Source organism: Hyperolius riggenbachi, chromosome 1 (assembly GCF_040937935.1).
Source record: "Hyperolius riggenbachi isolate aHypRig1 chromosome 1, aHypRig1.pri, whole genome shotgun sequence".
In the NCBI taxonomy this organism is placed as follows: Eukaryota; Metazoa; Chordata; class Amphibia; order Anura; family Hyperoliidae; genus Hyperolius; species Hyperolius riggenbachi.
The window spans coordinates 528116137-528133778 of NC_090646.1; positions in this window are offsets into that span (position 1 = coordinate 528116137).

Sequence of the window (17642 nt, forward strand, 5' to 3'; positions counted from 1 at the left end):
CCCCATCAGGGTGTCCCGAGGCACTTCGCTAAATATCATCAATCAGATCCCAGTTGTCTTAAGATCATGTTAGTCCTAGTGCTGTTAGATCCTGTTAGTCCTAGTGCCTCTGGCGGTCTTTTAACAAGGTTTTCCGGAGCCTCTGCTGAGGTCCCCCTATCACCAACAACCATTGACCTTAGGTACTTTGATACCCATCAGTTGAAGGTTAATTGGGTCTCCCCTACAGATATGCAACTGAAAATTCGCATATATCTGTTCCATCAGCAGTCCCTATACCAGCCATCCACTGATGCCCATCCAGGTGCTTCTCCTGGTTCCACAGTTATGACCCTCCACAGCCCAGTGACCAAGGCACGGTCTCGTTTTTACAGCTTACCAGCCCCGCATAGTATGCCGTTTCTTATGATCCAGCATTACGATAGGACGGAGAGTAGATAGCCCGCCCGCAGCCCCTGCGTATGGCCAATGTGCCCCCGGTCCTTCTGTGCCTCTTATCTCAACGACCTGAAAGATATGCATAGACATATCGCAGCCTTTATCCACCGTTCTGGTCACTCTTGTGTAAAGCATAGCGCCATGGAGCATAAGAGATTAGTTTTAATTATGCCTGCCATCATATGAGCTTGCAAGTGGCTCACCTTTTATCTTTATATTTAAACATTTTTATATGTTTTCTAAACCTTTTTTTATAACATTTTTTATACATTTAGGTATAACTTTCTTAATGGTCTAATAAAGTTTTTTTTACTATTTCGTACATTATAGCCAATAGGAGGCTATCTCCGAATCCCGGGGACCACCCCCCGGGTCCGCCCCCCCCCCCACACACCCAATACGTGGGTATAAAACATTGCCATCCCCGCCACCACGTCACCTGAAGAAGGTGACAGACGACATCCCCGCGACCTGGCTCCGCCCACCGCCTCCGATCCCACGCCAATACCACCGCAACCTGCTGCTCTGGCCAAGCGCGGGTGAGAGGACAGGTTTGCCGGCAGGCCTGACAGGCGCTTTTAGTAACTGAATTGCGTATTTATTGCACTAGCGGTGCGCTCCTGTTTTCTTTTACTTAATGCATTGCAGGAGTCTGACAGCCACAGTCATGACTCCTAAAGGCAAATGCATTGTGGCACTTGTAGTTCCGTAACAGCTGGAGGGCCGAGTTTGCCCATGCCTGTTCTAGACTGTAGGTAAAGTGTAAAGTAGAGAAGCCGAGATAATTCATAAAAAAAAAAATTGTGAAAATTGTCACAGTGATTAGTTCTGCACCTCTTTTGTTCTTAAAGGACAGCTGGAGAGAGAGGTATATGGAGGCTGCCATGATTATTTTCAGTTAAGCAATACCAGTTGCCTGGCAGCCCTGCTGACCCTCTGCCTCTACTACTTTCAACCATAGACCCTGAACAAGCTTGCACCAGATCAGGTGTTTCTGACATTATTGTCAGATGTGAAAGATTAGCTGCATGCTTGTTTCTGGTGTTATTCAGACACTTCTGCAGCAAAACAGACCAGCAGGGCTGCCAGGCAACTGGTATTGTTTAAAAGGAAATAAACATGACAGCCTCCATAATCTTCTCACTTCAGTTGTCCTTTAAAAGGAACATGAGTGGATAGACATGTGGAGGCTCCCATATTTATTTCATTTTAAACAATAGACAGATAACATTTAGGCCTGAAACCCACTACAAATCGAAAAAACGCTAGCGCAATTGCTAGCGTTTTTAATTAGCGTTTTGTAAGCAGTGTCATAAGCGTTTTTCAGTGATTTTGGTAGCGATTTTAAAAAGTGTAAGCTTTTTGTCAGCGATTGTGATAGCGATTTGCAATTAGTGATTTTAATTCTAATTGGTCCTTTCAAATTATCATTTTTTTACAGTTTGCAGTAATTTAAAATCACACGCAAATTGGCTATATGTAGCGATTTGCCAGCACTTCAATACATTACATTGAAGTGCAAACGATCCCAAAATGCTGCATGTCCTGCGATTGCGATTTTGCTAATCGCAATTGGTACTGTGGAATTTACATTAGCTGAGCATTTAGGGAAATCGCTAGCGATTTAGGCTTCTTTCACAGTGGGACGTTGCGTTTGATGCGACGTTAAAGTTGCACAAACTTCCCCTAACGCAACGCATGTTGGTTTTGAAGTTGGACGTTATTTTAAATTGCGTTATGTGTCTCTTGGTGCGCCGTTTTCGTTGCATACTGATGGAACGAAAACTGCGCATGCGTCACATTTAAAAAAAAAACAAAAAACATTACACAGCATGCAGCACTTTCTAAATATTGCTACACGTTACACACAACGCAATGTGAGCACTGTGAATGTCGCACATACTTTATGTTGCTGTGCGTTAGTCTGCGTTATTACTTTTTATAACGTGCGACTTTAACGTCGCACTGTGAAAGCAGCCTTAAAGTGCTCCCTAAACACTCAAAAAAGTGCTCTAGTGGGCTCCAGCCCTAAGGCCCCGTTCACATCTAAAAAGGCAAAACGGGTAGCGATTTGCGCTTCCGTTTTGCACAAGTGATTTTACCACGATTAGCGCGGTAAAAAATCACTGGACTATTCCGCGATTCCAGAGCGATCGCGGTCAGGGCTTTATAAACACTGTATTGAGACCGCTTCTGCGGGCTGCAACGGGAGAGCGGAGGCACACATCTTTGAACAGAGGAAGCGGTAAGTAAAGGCTGAACCCCTCTCACCAGCATAACATCTTTTTTAATCATTACAAGTTGGGCTCTTTTATCCTTTAACTATTTCACTATCCAGCCACCACCAACAATACCACTTGCTTGGCAGTCCTGCTGATATCTCTGGTCAGTAGGGTCTAAATCACACACCTAAAATAAGCATGCAGCTAATCTTGTCAGATTTGTCATAGACATCTGATCTGCATGCTTGTTGAGGGTCTATGGCTTGCTGCATTCGAGGTAGAGGCTCAGCAGGACAGCCAGGCAATGTGCATTATTTAAAAGGAAACAAACATGTCAGCCTCCATATCCCTCTCATCTCGGCTTCCCTTTAAGAGAAACTGATACATGCATTTGAACTGACTATGGTTAATAGCCCTCCATTGTCCTGAAGTGCATGCTAGAACAGATGATCTGGCAGTCAGAAAATGGCAGCTTCTGTCTGACGCTTCTCATACAGATATTTTGGGAAATGACAGAATTCATAATCGTTTTACTTGCTATGCTATTTTATAACACAGGCCTTAAAACAACTTTTAAAGAGGAACTCCAGTGAAAATAACGTAATTAACAAAAATGCTTAATTTTTAAAATAATTATTTATAAATGATTTAGTCAGTGTTTGCCCATTGTAAAATCTTTCCTCTCCCTGATTTACATTATGACATTATCATATGGTGACATGTTTACTGCTGGCAAGTGATGTCAGTAGAAGGAGATGCTGCTTGCGTTTTTGGCAGGTGGAAACAGCTGTTATTTCCTACAATGCAACAAGGCTCCCACAGTGTGATGTCAGCACCATGGTGCTGACATCACACTGTGGGAGGGGTTTCACCTCATTATCAGCCATACAGACCCCCCTGTTGATCCGTTTGAGAAAAGGAAAAGATTTCTCATGGGAAAGGGGGTATCAGCTACTGATTGGGATGAAGTTCAATCCTTGGTCACGGTTTCTCTTTAACAGCCATCTTTTTACTGCAGTAACCGATGGGTGGTAAACTGCTAACTTAAAGGAAACCTGAAGCAAGAAATATGAACAGAAGGCAGCACACCATAAATGGAAACAGGAAGGATGTGCCAAGGCTATCCGGTAACCATTTGGATGCTCAATGTAGAAATATGGAGCTGGCACCATCCAGTAGTATCATGCTCTTTTATTGTAAGTACATAGCAATCACAAAAACAACGTTTCGGGGCGCAGCTCCTTTCTCAAGTTGGTGTCACCAACTTGGTGATACTACTGGATGGTGCCGGCTCCAAACTTGAAGCAAGAGATATATATGAAGGCTGACATATTTTTTTCACCCTTTTATTCAATACCAGACGCCTGGCAGTCCTGTTGATCATTCTGGCATCAGTATTGTCTGATTCACACACCCGATACAAGCATCCAGCTAATTTTTGTCATCTGCATGCTTGGTCAGAGTCTATAGATAAAAGTATTACAGGCAGTGGGTCAGGAGGACTGCCAGGGACCCGGTATTATTTAAAATGAGATAAATTCTTTCCTTTAGGTCCTTCCCTGCAAGATCATAGCAGTATACAATATAAACCCAAAACGATGTATAAAGTCTGGAGTTTATACCAAATCCAAAACATTGTGATGCATAGTGGTGTTTCCCTATTTTAAGGTGGTTGGCTCCAGTAGGTTGTATGAGGCTTAAAATGTAACTTGGCTGAGCAATGAGAAAGCAAGAGAATATCCCTAATTTGCACTGAAACAGTGTCTGCTATTAATGGCTGAAGTTGGTGGGTGTGGCTTCTGCTCTCAAGCTCTTCTGCAATGGCAACAGCTGCTCATCTATATATCTAAAAGGCAGTTGTGATATGTATGGAGTGGACTCCATGGCTGCTGTGCAAGTATATTACAACCGCGCTCGCGTGCCGCCTACTACGCTGCCACTGGTGGTTTCTTTAAAGAATTGGGTGATTATTGGCACACTATAATAGCTGTTGCAACCTAAAATCTGGCACTTGCACTCAGGGCTGGGCCGAGGCAGAAGCGAGAGAGGCTCCAGCCTCAGGGCGCAGTGTAGGAGGGGACACACAACTCACTCAGCTATCATTCCCCTACTGTGTTTGAAGCAAAGAGAAAAAGGAAAAGGGGATACATGACAGTGACTGCAAGCCAGATAACTAGAGATTAAAGAGAAACTCCGACCAAAAATTGAACTTTCCCAATCAGTAGTTGATACCCCCTTTTATATGAGAAATCTATTCCTTTTCACAAACAGACCATCAGGGGGCGCTGTATGACTGATATTGTGGTAAAACCCCTCCCACAAGAAAAGTACGTACTTTTGTCAGTTTCCTGTCTGTGAACCTTGCTACATTGTAGGAAATAGCTGTTTACAGCTATTTTCAACTGCCAAAAACCATGCAGCAGCTACATCACCTGCCAACAGTGAAAATGTTCACTGGAGTTCCTCTTTAAGGTGTTGCGGATTTAGGGGCCCTGGGGCACCTCTTAGTCTAACAGCAATCAGTGTGTGACGGGGCAGGGATGGAGGGGCACACTTTGGTGTCTCAGCCCTGGGTGCTGGAGGACCTTATCCCTGCTCTGCTTGCATTGGCTCCTGTTTCTATTGCAGTTTCATAATAACCTGATGCCCAGCAGATGCAGTGCTTATATTAAAAAAGGCCCCTACGTATAGTTTTTTTTCTGTTGCTATTACATGAATGACTAAAACTTTACATACACTATTCAGCTGTAGCAACAATCATTCCCAGAAAAAAATTCCTTTCAAATCATGTAATGTTGCCCGCTGGTTGATCGTGATTCGTGGGACAACCGTGGTGCCGTAGTCAGGGCCGGATTTGTACTCTTTACCACCCAAGGCCACTGTCACAAGCCGCCCCCCCCCTTCGATATAGGTTGCAAGATGACCCCTCCCCCTTCCCTCCATTACAGGTCACCAGATGACACCTCCCCCCCCCCTTTTCTCTAGTATAGTTAGCCTGATGAGCCTCCCAGTATAGGTAGCCGGATGACTCCCTTAATCCCTCCTTTTCCCACTCCCCTCTTTCAGTATAGGTACCCAGCTCTCCTTCACACCGCAGCAGCCATCAGTGTAACTCATTTCTCCACTCTTCTTCAGTGCAGAAGCTTTATCTTCCTTTCCGTCTCCAATGGTGCCCAAGTCCATAGCCGCCGGCTACAATGCAAACATGCACAGAGAGCAAGGTGGCCACTGCACAGGCGGCTAGCAGCAGAGTACCATGGTCAGGTGCTCGCCTGATCTCCCTGCATTGCAGCATTTGCAAGCTTGCTCCAGTTTAGCCTGCTGCTTTGGTGCCCTTGCTCCTGTGGTGCCCTAGGCCATGGCCTAGGTGACCTTGCCCTAAATCCGGCCCTGGCCGTAGTTACCCACTATTTTAGCCTAATTAGACATTTTTGTCGAATCTAAGGTCTAATTAGCCAAAAATATTGTATAGTGTATGGCCAGCAGGATGTCAGATGTTTCACTGTTGTGGCCCTTGGAATACATCTCTAGCAGATTTACGTAAACCCTTGCTGCTGGAAACTTTTGGGCGATAACAGCTTTGTAAGCCATTGTTGATTATAATAGGAGGAGATTGGACAGTAGCCCAGGGCTTAGGCCAAAACATTCCCCATACCAGCTAGAAATATGACAGATGATGTGGGCTTGGCTCCAAGGGTTGATTAGTGTAACTAATAACAAAGTATAATGTTTCAGCCTTGCAACGTACTGTGAGCTCAGCCAAACTAAACAGGAATACATAAAGAGAATAATTCATTGCATATGCTGTGCTGTTCAAAAGGCAGTAAGAATCTGCAAAAAAAAGACATTTCCATATAAACACTCAGCTAGGTCCACAAACACGGAACTTGCAGCCGCCCTGTTATCTCCAGAGGTATTATATATATACTCTGCTATTTTCGTGCAGCAGAGAACATTTCGGACGCCAAAGGTTGCTTGACAAGTCTGTCTCTGGTTACTGCATGCTGCTATGCACAATAAAGGTTTTTTTTTTCTGCAAGCCTAAATAACAAAGCATACAGCACTACCTACTGGCTTGGAAGCGATACTGCATGTCAATAAAGTACTTTGAGGAAACTATTTTTTTTCCTTCTAAAAACTTTTGTTAAAATGTTTCAGATATGGCAGTAGAATGTTAAAGGGATACTGTAGGGGGGTCAGGGGAAAATGAGTTGAACTTACCTGGGGCTTCTAACGGTCCCCCGCAGACATCCTGTGTTGGCGCAGCCACTCACCGATGCTCCGGCCCTGCCTCTGGTTCACTTCTGGAATTTCAGACTTTAAAGTATGAAAACCACTGCGCCTGCGTTGCCGTGTCCTCGATCCCGCTGATGTCATCAAAAGCGCACAGCGCAGGCCCAGTATGGTCTGTGTCTGCGCAGTACACTCCTGGTGACATCAGCGGGAGCGAGGACACGGGCGTGCAGGCGCAGTGGTTTTCTGACTTTAAAGTCAGAAATTCCAGAAGTGAACTGGAGGCGGGGCCGGAGCATCGGTGAGTGGCTGCGCCAACACAGGATGTCTGCGGGGGAACATTAGAAGTTCCGGGTAAGTTCAGCTCATTTTCCCCCGACCCCCCTACAGTATCCCTTTAAGATCCTCATTCTGCAGCTGGCTAAATGTGCCCATACATGGTACAAATTTTCAATTTAGTTTGATTATTCTGTTAGATCGAATACCGGTATAAAGATTTTTCCAACATGGCTGATCGGATTTTTATAGAAAAAACGGGATAATGGTTACTTTTTTTTTTGATCGAAAAAAAGGATTCTTTTCAACTTTCATTCAAATCGTTTTGGTTGAAAAAATGGGAAAATCAAAAGTTTTTATTGTACCGTGTATGGATATCATAAGGAGGATCGTTTCTTTACAAAATTTACATTAAGTTTAAAGGTGGCCCCACGCCATACAATTAAAAGATCCAATTTTTCACCAATTCGATAATTTCGATCGGTTGTCCCGAAAAATTGAGAGCTTTTCCTTGTTTTCAATCAATAAATCCGATTGAAATTCACGTGTTTTTTTTTTTTTTTTTCGATTTTTGGAGATTGGACATTTTGGAAATTTCAGACCAACTTTATCAAAAATTGTATGGTGTATGATGGATTGTCAATTACTTGATGTACAGTTCCAATCAATTTTTTTTTGAGCTTTCAATTAGTGTATTCATGATTGGGGATTGAAATTGAACATAGGTGTGTGGTACTTTGTGTTTCAAAGTTTTTATTGAAAATTTTACATTAACAGCGGACAACAAGAGGGCAAGAGGGAAAGCTCTTATAAAACAAGATTTTGTACACAGGGTGATCATAGATAACAAAACGGTCATATAACTTGAAAATTACAAATCTTCTGTTCCTAAATAGCCCGAAGTACATGTACGAACAGGGAAAACAGACTATACAAAGGGAAATGGGGAAGGGTTCGGTCCGGGCCATTGAGCCCGGTGGGGGTCAAGATAGGGGTATAGGGGAATTGCGACTGCAAAGGGGTAAATGTACCTCAGAGGATTACACCAACTATCTGGGGTATGCCGTGGTAGTGGAAGGGTATAGGGGCCGGCCAAGGAGGAAAGGGGAAGGAGGGGGGGGGGGGAGAAGGCCGGTATAAGGGAAAGCCTAGGAGGTCAGCTCAGGCAGTGAGCAGGACCCCTACTATTCACAGATAATGCGGGCTGGGGGTAGGAGTGTGACCGAGAAGAGGAGAGGTAAGAGGAGGAAGAGAGGGGAGAGAAGAAGAGAAAAGAAAAGAGAGGACAGAAAAGAAGGAAGGGTCCATCTCATAGCCTGGTTATCAATGTTTCCTCCATGTTTTGTTGTTCCAATTGGATCCAGGGTTCCCATATTTTCTCGAAGGATTTATGGGTGTCTCGGAGTATGCTTGTGAGTTTTTCATTGACCATGTAGGAATTCATTCTGGCCTTAACTTCCTCAAAGCTAACCGAAGGTTTCTTCCAACTGTTTGCTATGGTCATTGTAGCCGCTGAGAAAACTAAGGAGGCTAGTTTATTTTGTTTGGCGGTCAATATCTCAATTTTTGCATGTAGTAAGGCATGCCAAGGATTTTTAGGAATTGTTTTGTGGAACAAACTGGACAGCAGCCTAAAGACACGACTCCAGAATCTGATGAGGCGGGGACAGGACCACCATATGTGCATCATGTCCCCTGTCACTCTACAACCCCGAAAGCAAAAGGGATTGGCTGAGGGGAATACCTTCGCTATTCTAGATGGGACCAGGTACCACCTAGTCAGAACTTTATAAGACGATTCTATCGTGTGTAAGTTATTAGAGCATTTAGATATTCTTCCCCAAATGTCCAGCCAAACCTCTCTGTCCTTGGTTTCTGCTAAGTCGGATTCCCATCTAGACTGAATAGGGGTCCGGGGACGAGTTAAAAAGGCATAAACGGAGGAAATGAGGCCTCTCGAGTTGGGGCGGCGGAGGCAGATGTTCTCGAAGGGGGTGAGATTGAGCGGGAGATCCCTATCTTTTATAAGTGTGGTGATCCAGTGTCGCAGCTGGAGGTAACGGAAGAACTCCGTTTTAGGGATTTGTTTTGTTTCCTGGAGTTCGGACCACGAGCAGATGCCTCTAGGGGTAAGAAGATGGTCCACAAGGGTTAGGCCATGATCTGACCACCAGGAGAATGATGCTGGGCTGTCTAGGCCGGGGCGGAAAAGGGGGGTTCCTGTGAGAGGTGCTAATGGCAGGTGGGGGGATTGTAGATTTGCCGAATAGCGTATGGAGTCCCAGACTTGGAAGCTGTGTTTCAAAGGGGGACTCATGGTTGGAGTTCTTAATTTAGGGGGGAGCCAAAGTAGGGTGCTAGGTAAGAGGGGCGCACATTCTGGGATTTCCAGGAATACCCACAGTGGGGTGTCCTGGAGCTGAAAGAGCCGAGTGAGTTGGCTGATAACAGCTGCTTTATAGTAGGAGCTGATGTGTGGAACACTGAGGCCACCATCTAGTCTATGCGCAAACATAGTTGTTTTACGAACTCGGGGGCCTTTACGACCCCAGATGAAGGTCATAGCTCTGCTCTGGAATATACGTAAATAGTGGTCGCGGACTTTAACTGGAAGGGTTCGAAAATAATATAAGAGTTTGGGTAAGTATGTCATTCTGATTGCGTTGATTTTACCTATCCAAAGGGTGGTACTTTGGTCAGATTTTTGAATTGTTACAATCAGTTAGAAAAATTGATTGCTATTCTTGAATTGAACAGATATTTAAAAACTGTATGGTGTGTGGCCACCTTAAGCCTGCTTACTTGTTCTTTATTGTTGTGTTTGCCAGTGGTCAGCCCCCAAAATCATCAGTAAAAACCCACAAAACAGCAATCCTACAAAAGCAATAATTAATACCAGCAGCTGACCCCAACCTACCTCACTAAACATATAAGATCAGTGTAGCCTGCAGATGCAAAGGGCTCTTTTCCACTACCCTGCAATTTGCGATCTGATTCCGATTGCTAACGGATCGCAAAACGCACGGTACAGTAAAACGAATGGAAATGTCAGAGGCCATTTTCATTAGTACAATTCAATGTTTTTTGCGTGAGCGCAATCGTCATCCTGCCGCATTTTGTATGCAACCAGTGGTGCTCTCACGAATAGTCGTGATCACGGGTACGCGTGATTCACGGCCATTTTTCCGCATCACGAAGGCCGTGACCCGCATGCCGTGATCCGCATGGATCACGACATCGCGTCAAATCCGGATCACGGCATGCGTACACAAATACGGGTCACGACCCGTTATCACGCCCGTGGTGCGGATTTTTCCCAAAACATGTCCTGGGCCAATCAGAGGCCCCTGACGCAGGCTAGAGCAACCAATCAAAGGAGGGGAGGCTTGCTACCCTGTTGAAACTTCCAAACAGTTGTACGCTTGCCCATTGCCCAGCACGCAATAGAACACGTACGTTTTTACGTGTACGAGCCAAAGTAACGCATGCGCAGTTAGTGAGTACGGGTACTGACCCGCTATTACACATTAAAGACTATGGCATGTACATACATGTGGATTTTTTCACCTACCGATACGCCTGCGCATGCGCAGTTATTGAGTACTGGTAATGCGCAAGCTAATACGCAATGAAGACTACGACACGTACATACATGCGGATATTTATGTACGCATCGCCTACCTATCCGCATGCGCACTCTCAGCTGTTAACACGTACTTTTTTTACGCATGGCGGCATGGTGATACGCATGGAAAGTATACTTGTCACGACCAGTCACGACACAGCATTGCGGATTTTTTGCCATACTGAACACGGGGAAAGACGGGGTCGAGCCGGTTGCGGCAAAATACACGGGACGCGATCACGGGTTGACACGGATGCGGCTCCAGTAATAACGGCCGCATGCGGATCCGTGATCAAGAGGTATTCGAACATCACTGTATGCAACTGAGCTCTAATATACTGAGTGTAGTAGCTCAGCTGCAATCACATCAGTGGAAATTGGTTTGAAACACGATCGCGATCACATTTCATAATGGAAAAGAGCCCTAACCTCTATCCAGTGCTGCTGGCTAGACCTACTTCTTCATCAGAAGAATGTAAGCTATATGTGTACATAGGTCAGCCTCTAGCTACTAATAAGACCCACATATCAAGGCAGAATACTAATCCTCAGACATGATGCCTCTACCCCTATTTTTCTTATTATAAATACTGACCCAAGCAATGGAACAAGGAGCTTGCTGCTGGGCTGCTGGCAACTATTCGTATTACTGTTTTCCCTCTTACCATCTATATTTCTTATACTGGCAGGAATCCCAAGATGCACCACTCATTCATTAGCTAAATGTCAGCAGCACTTTGGCTAGTTACAGAGCTCTATTTCCAATGACACTGTACTAACAGTGCCCATTCAGTGGAGATCAGGCTGCAATCGTGGGACTGGCATATATGACATAGGCCCAACTGGCAAAAAAAACCATGTAGTTCACCATTCAAACATTAGTCACAGTAAAGTTGTATTCTTTTTTTAAAGATGGTAGATGGTCTTTCACACTGTGGGCAAACATTGAATAAAAACCGTGTACAGTAATACTGTAAAAAATATGACATTTTAATGATTATATTATTTTCACTACTGCTCCTCTTTGATTAACTTTTGTGTTTGATATGTATTTTTCCTGAAAAGTAATCCTGGGTGGTGAAAGGGGTCATCACTGGTTTAAAGATTCTAGAAGACTGGACCAGATAACAGTACAGTAGAGGGGAAAGATTATAATCAGAATTTAATAAGCCAAAAAAAGACACTTAACAATATTGACAACATTTCATATTTTATATTTGGTTTCTACCTGGCTTTCACTGTAAACATCATTCCTCTCCTACTGCCTAGAGCATGAACTATAGGTGGGACTGTGTGTGCTCTCAGCACCCGCAAACCTTGGGAATCCCAGTAATGCAAAGACAAGCACGCTCATACAACGTGAATGCACATGAATATGCAGCTGGAGTCAGACGTTTACATACAGTGATATACAGTACACACTCTCATGCATTAGTTTGAGGGCTGAGTTCTGTACAGTTGCTTTTCTCTGATATAAGATATATATGCGAGGAGGGGGAACCACTAGACCACCAGGGAATATGATAAGAGGAAGTGAGACTTCTAGACCACTAGAGAATATAAGGGGCATGATCCACTAGACAACCAGGGAGAATGATAAGGGGGAGGGGACCACTAGAGAATATAAGGGGGAGTGGGACCACTAGGCCATCAGATACTGCTATAAGGGTGCAGGGAGTCCAGTAGGCCCCCCAGACAGCCTGAAAGTGTTCAACCAGCCTGAGCCAGTCAGAAAATGCCAAGCTAGCCTGAGCCACCCAGAAGGTGTCCAGCCAGCCTGAACCAGCCAGAAGATGTCCAGCCAGCCAGCCTGAGCCAGCCAGAAGGTGTCCAGTCAGTCGGAAGGTGTCCAACCAGCCTGAGCCAGTCAGAAGATGTCCAGCCAGCCTGAGCCAGCCAGAAGGTGTCCAGCCAGCCTGAGCCAGCCAGAAGGTGTCCAGCCAGCCTGAGCCAGCCAGAAGGTGTCCAGACAGCCTGAGCCAGCCAGAAGGTGTCCAGACAGCCTGAGCCAGCCAGAAGGTGTCCAGCCAGCCTGAGCCAGCCAGAAGGTGTCCAGCCAGCCTGAGCCAGCCAGAAGGTGTCCAGACAGCCTGAGCCAGCCAGAAGGTGTCCAGACAGCCTGAGCCAGCCAGAAGGTGTCCAGACAGCCTGAGCCAGCCAGAAGGTGTCCAGACAGCCTGAGCCAGCCAGGTGTCCAGCCAGCCTGAGCCAGCCAGAAGGTGTCCAGCCAGCCAGAAAGCATCCAGCCCGCCTGAGCCAGCCAGGCCTCCAGCCAATCTGAGCCAGTCAGAAGACCTGCACTGGGTAAGTGATTTTGTCAAATGATGTATTTATATAGCACTGGTCTCTTCTGCTGCACTTTATAGAGTACATAATCATGTAACTACCTGTCTTCAGTTGAGCTCACAATCTAATCCCTGCCATGTTACCCATTTTTATATCACTGGTTTCCTTTGCAGCACTTTACAGAGTATATATTCCAATCATTGATTGTCTTCAGAAAAGCTCACAATCTGATCCATACCATATTTTATATTGGTATAAAGCTTGTCTCTTGAAGTCTCCAGCCTGCCTGAGCCAGCCACAAGCCATCCATCAAACCAGCCAATTACAGCCCTCCACCAGGTGAGTAAATCTGTTGTCAGAAGAGCTTCCAGTTCAATCCCTGCCATATTATGTATTATGCAGTCAATACACTGTCCATCTTTTTTAGGATACCTTAGCGGTCACAAATGAAAAAAAAACGGGGGGAGCAGGCATGTGCAGGAAGCGGTCCTCATGTTTACCGCTTCCCCTGTTCTCTTCTAAAGGTCCTGTAAAGTTACTTCCTGGTTGGTGAGGTCAATGACTAGTGCTGTCCCGGCGGAGCGCATTCTTGACTGCGCCCGTGCGTGGAGCGCTCTGAGCATGCGCACTAAGTAGTCATAATGCAGTGTGCATGCACAGAGCACTTCTGGCCACGTGCGTGGTCCAGACCAGGACACGCTCTGCCAGGAAAGCATTTGCACACTCACCAACCAGGAAGTAACTTCGCAGGACCTTTGGAAGAGAATAGAGAGGGGCAGAAGAGAATGGGGGTAGTGGTGGGCATGAGGATCACTTCCTGCACATGTCTGCTCCCCCCTCCCCCCCCCCCCCCCGTTTTTAAAATTTGTGATTACTAAGGTATCCTTTAACTCACTGGTGATCTTGAGTACTTGTTAAAGGGACACTATGGCGAAAAGACTGTAAAATGTAAAATATATGCAAACATAGACAAATAAGAAGTACGTTTTTTTCCAGAGTAAAATGAGCCATAAATTACTTTTCTCCTATGTTGCTGTCACTTACAGTAGGTAGTAGAAATCTGACAGAAGCGACGGGATTTGGACTATTCCATCTCTTCATAGGGGATTTAAAAGGACACTATGGCAAAAAAACAGTAAAATTTAAAATATGTACATACGCATACATATGAGATGTGCATTTGTCTGAGAGTAAAATGTACTGTAATTAACCTCATTTCTATGTAGTTGTGTTTTTAATCTGATGGTTCTTACTGGTTACCGAGAAGTTTTGGACCAGTCCTACTCATTATGGGAGAATCATTTCCGTTATTTTTTTAAACGCTCTACCTGGCAAGGATCTCCACAAAGATGGCGGCACAACGGACAGCCTACTTGTTCACACACTAATCTGACAGTTGACTGAGCAATTGCTTGTTCAGCAAGAGCTTTTGAAAATAAAGAAAACCTTTAGAATCCCCATAAGGAGATGGATCAGTCCAATATCTGTTGGCAAGAGGTCAGAACCCTGAGATTAAAAATACTTAGGTAGCGAAAGCTACCTTGAACAAAAGCAAATTATATACGTGTACACGTGTATTGTAAATGCTATAGTTTTTTGTCATCGTGTCCCTTTAAGCCATGTTAAAGGGGAATTTCAGCCTAAACAAACATACTGTTATTAAGTTATATTAGTTATGTTAATTAGAATAGATAGGTAATATAATCTTTTACCCACCCTGTTTTAAAAGAACAGGCAAATGTTTGTGATTCATGGGGGCAGCCATCTTTTTGGTTGAAAGGAGATGACAGGGAGCATGAGACACAGTTCCAACCATCCCGTGTCCTGATCACCCCTCCCAGCTGCACACACTAGGCTTCAAATGTCAAATTCAAAATGTAAAAAAAAAAAAAAAATTGCACCAAAACAGCAGAACGAGAACAACATCAGAAATCCCATCATGCTTTGCACAGCATAAGTGGAAAACTGCCCGGGCAGTTTTCTTCTGTGCAGCTAAAAATGAGGCTTGTATAAGAGAAACAAAGTTCTGATGCTGTGAAACTGTTAAAGAAACACCAGGCCTTCTCAGTGCTACTGAGTCGATTTTTGTCTGGAGGTTCACTTTAACCATCCTGGCGGTATGGACGAGCTCAGCTCGTCCATCACCGCCGGAGGCTGCCGCTCAGGCCCTGCTGGGCCGATTTGCACCAAATAAAGAGCAGCACACGCAGCCGGCACTTTGCCAGCCGCGTGTGCTGCCCGATCGCCGCCGCTCTGCGGCGATCCGCCGCAAGCAGCGGCGAAAGAGGGTCCCCCCAGCCGCCTGAGCCCTGCGCAGCCGGAACAAATAGTTCCGGCCAGCGCTAAGGGCTGGATCGGAGGCGGCTGACGTCAGGACGTCGGCTGACGTCCATGACGTCACTCCGCTCGTCGCTATGGCGACGGTGTAAGCAAAACAAGGAAGGCCGCTCATTGCGGCCTTCCTTGTTTATTCTGGGCGCCGGAGGCGATCGGAAGAACGCCTCCGGAGCGCCCTCTAGTGGGCTTTCATGCAGCCAACTTTCAGTTGGCTGCATGAAATAGTTTTTTTTTAATTTAAAAAAATCCCTCCCGCAGCCTCCCTGGCGATCTTATCAGAACGCCAGGGTGGTTAAGTATGATTGTTATTCTGATGCTCAGTGCTGGTGAACACAATTTCCGAATTTGTCTATGGGTCAGTTTACATCTTTTTTTTTTGACTGAAAGCTTTTTCACACCACACTGGTACATGCTGTATATACAAACATGCATGAAAATACATAACAACTGAAAGAAAAGCTCACAACAACTCATGAGTTAAATGTATGCATTAATCTGTGCCAGAACACTGCATTGCACAGGTTTCCACCCACATACCTAAAACATATTACACATGGCGGATCGTCTTGCCACGCGCATTGTTCTACTCACCACGCCTGTTTTGTCAGCACTCCTCCTCCCTTCATTGCAAAAGAATGTACAGTAGTGCCTCAGTTATCCGTCACCTATAGGCTGATGCCAGAACAACGTGCCTTCTGGTTGCTTGAGACTCCAAGTGAAAAATAGGCCTAGATAATACAGTAATTTACCCCTCTCTATATAAATACCATGAACTCTTTATAAAATGTTACATACAGTAATTGGAAGTATATCAACCTTTGTGGAGCTGTAGAACCCAGTCTTTAAGCACAGCAGAGCCCACAAACAGCCTTCACCACTGTGAGTACTGCTGGCAATTTGTGCTGGTTGGTTGAGACTGCTGGTTAGGTGAGTTCCAGATGACCGGGACTCTACTGTATTGCTAGCCTATAAGCTAGCAACACATCTGTACAGACTCTGCCCTGAACAAGATCAAGTCTTAATCCCTACTGGGAGATCATACTCTTTAGATCAGGCATGGGCAAACTCGGCCCTCCAGCTGTTACGGAGCTACAAGTCCCACAATGCATTTGCCTTTAGGAGTCATGACTGTGGCTGTCAGACTCCTGCAATGCATTGTGGGACTTGTAGTTCCTTAACAGCTGGAGGGCCGGATGGAAAATCTTAGTCGATCGGCTGCTGGCAGCAGATCTATGGTCCAGAGTTGCATTGGATCGAATGGTGCAATAATGCATTTTGATTGATTTTCAATAGATTTCATTCTGGAATCTATTCTTAAAGAGACACTGAAGCGAAAAAAAAATTATGATATTATGATTTATATGTGTAGTACAGCTAAGAAATAAAACATTAAGATCAGATACATCAGTCTAATTGTTTCCAGTACAGGAAGAGTTAAGAAACTCCAGTTGTTATCTCTATGCAAAAAAAGCCATTAATTTCTACGACTTTCAAAAGTAGTGGAGAGGGCTGTCTTCTGACTTTTATTATCTCAACTGTTTACTTTTTCTCTGCCAGAGGAGAGGTCATTAGTTCACAGACTGCTCTGAAAGAATCATTTTGAATGCTGAGTATTGTGTAATCTGCACATATTAGAGAATGATGCAATGTTAGAAAAAACACCATATACCTGAAAATGCTGCTAATCTTCTAGTAATTATTCACAGTACACAACCAATTAATTATATCATATTTTTTTTTTCGCTTCAGTGTCTCTTTAAGCTGGCTATACACTAGGCCGATTCCCGCCAGATCGACAGCAGATTCGATCACTGGGATCGAATCTGCTGTCACATCGTTCCCGCTACACGCCGAATTTCGATCTATTCCGTCCGATCCCGTCGATCGCTCCGTGCGGAAAATTACCGTCGATCGCCCGCGGGTAGGGAGCGTGTCGCTAGCGGCGTTCGAGTGCCCGACGAGCGATGCAATAGAGCCCGCATACATTACCTGCTCCGCCGGCGCGACTGCCCCCGGTCACCGCTGCTCCATCTCCGCGCTGGTCTGGTCTCCGGCATGCTTCCCTTCTACTGTTTAAACTTCCTGCCGGGCAGGAAGAAGTGAAGCATGCCGGAGACCAGAGCGGAGACGAAGCAGCGGTGACCGGGGGCAGTCGCGCCGGCGGAGCAGGTAATGTATGCGGGCGGGCGGAGCGGCGGCAGCACCACCACCACAGATTGTGAACG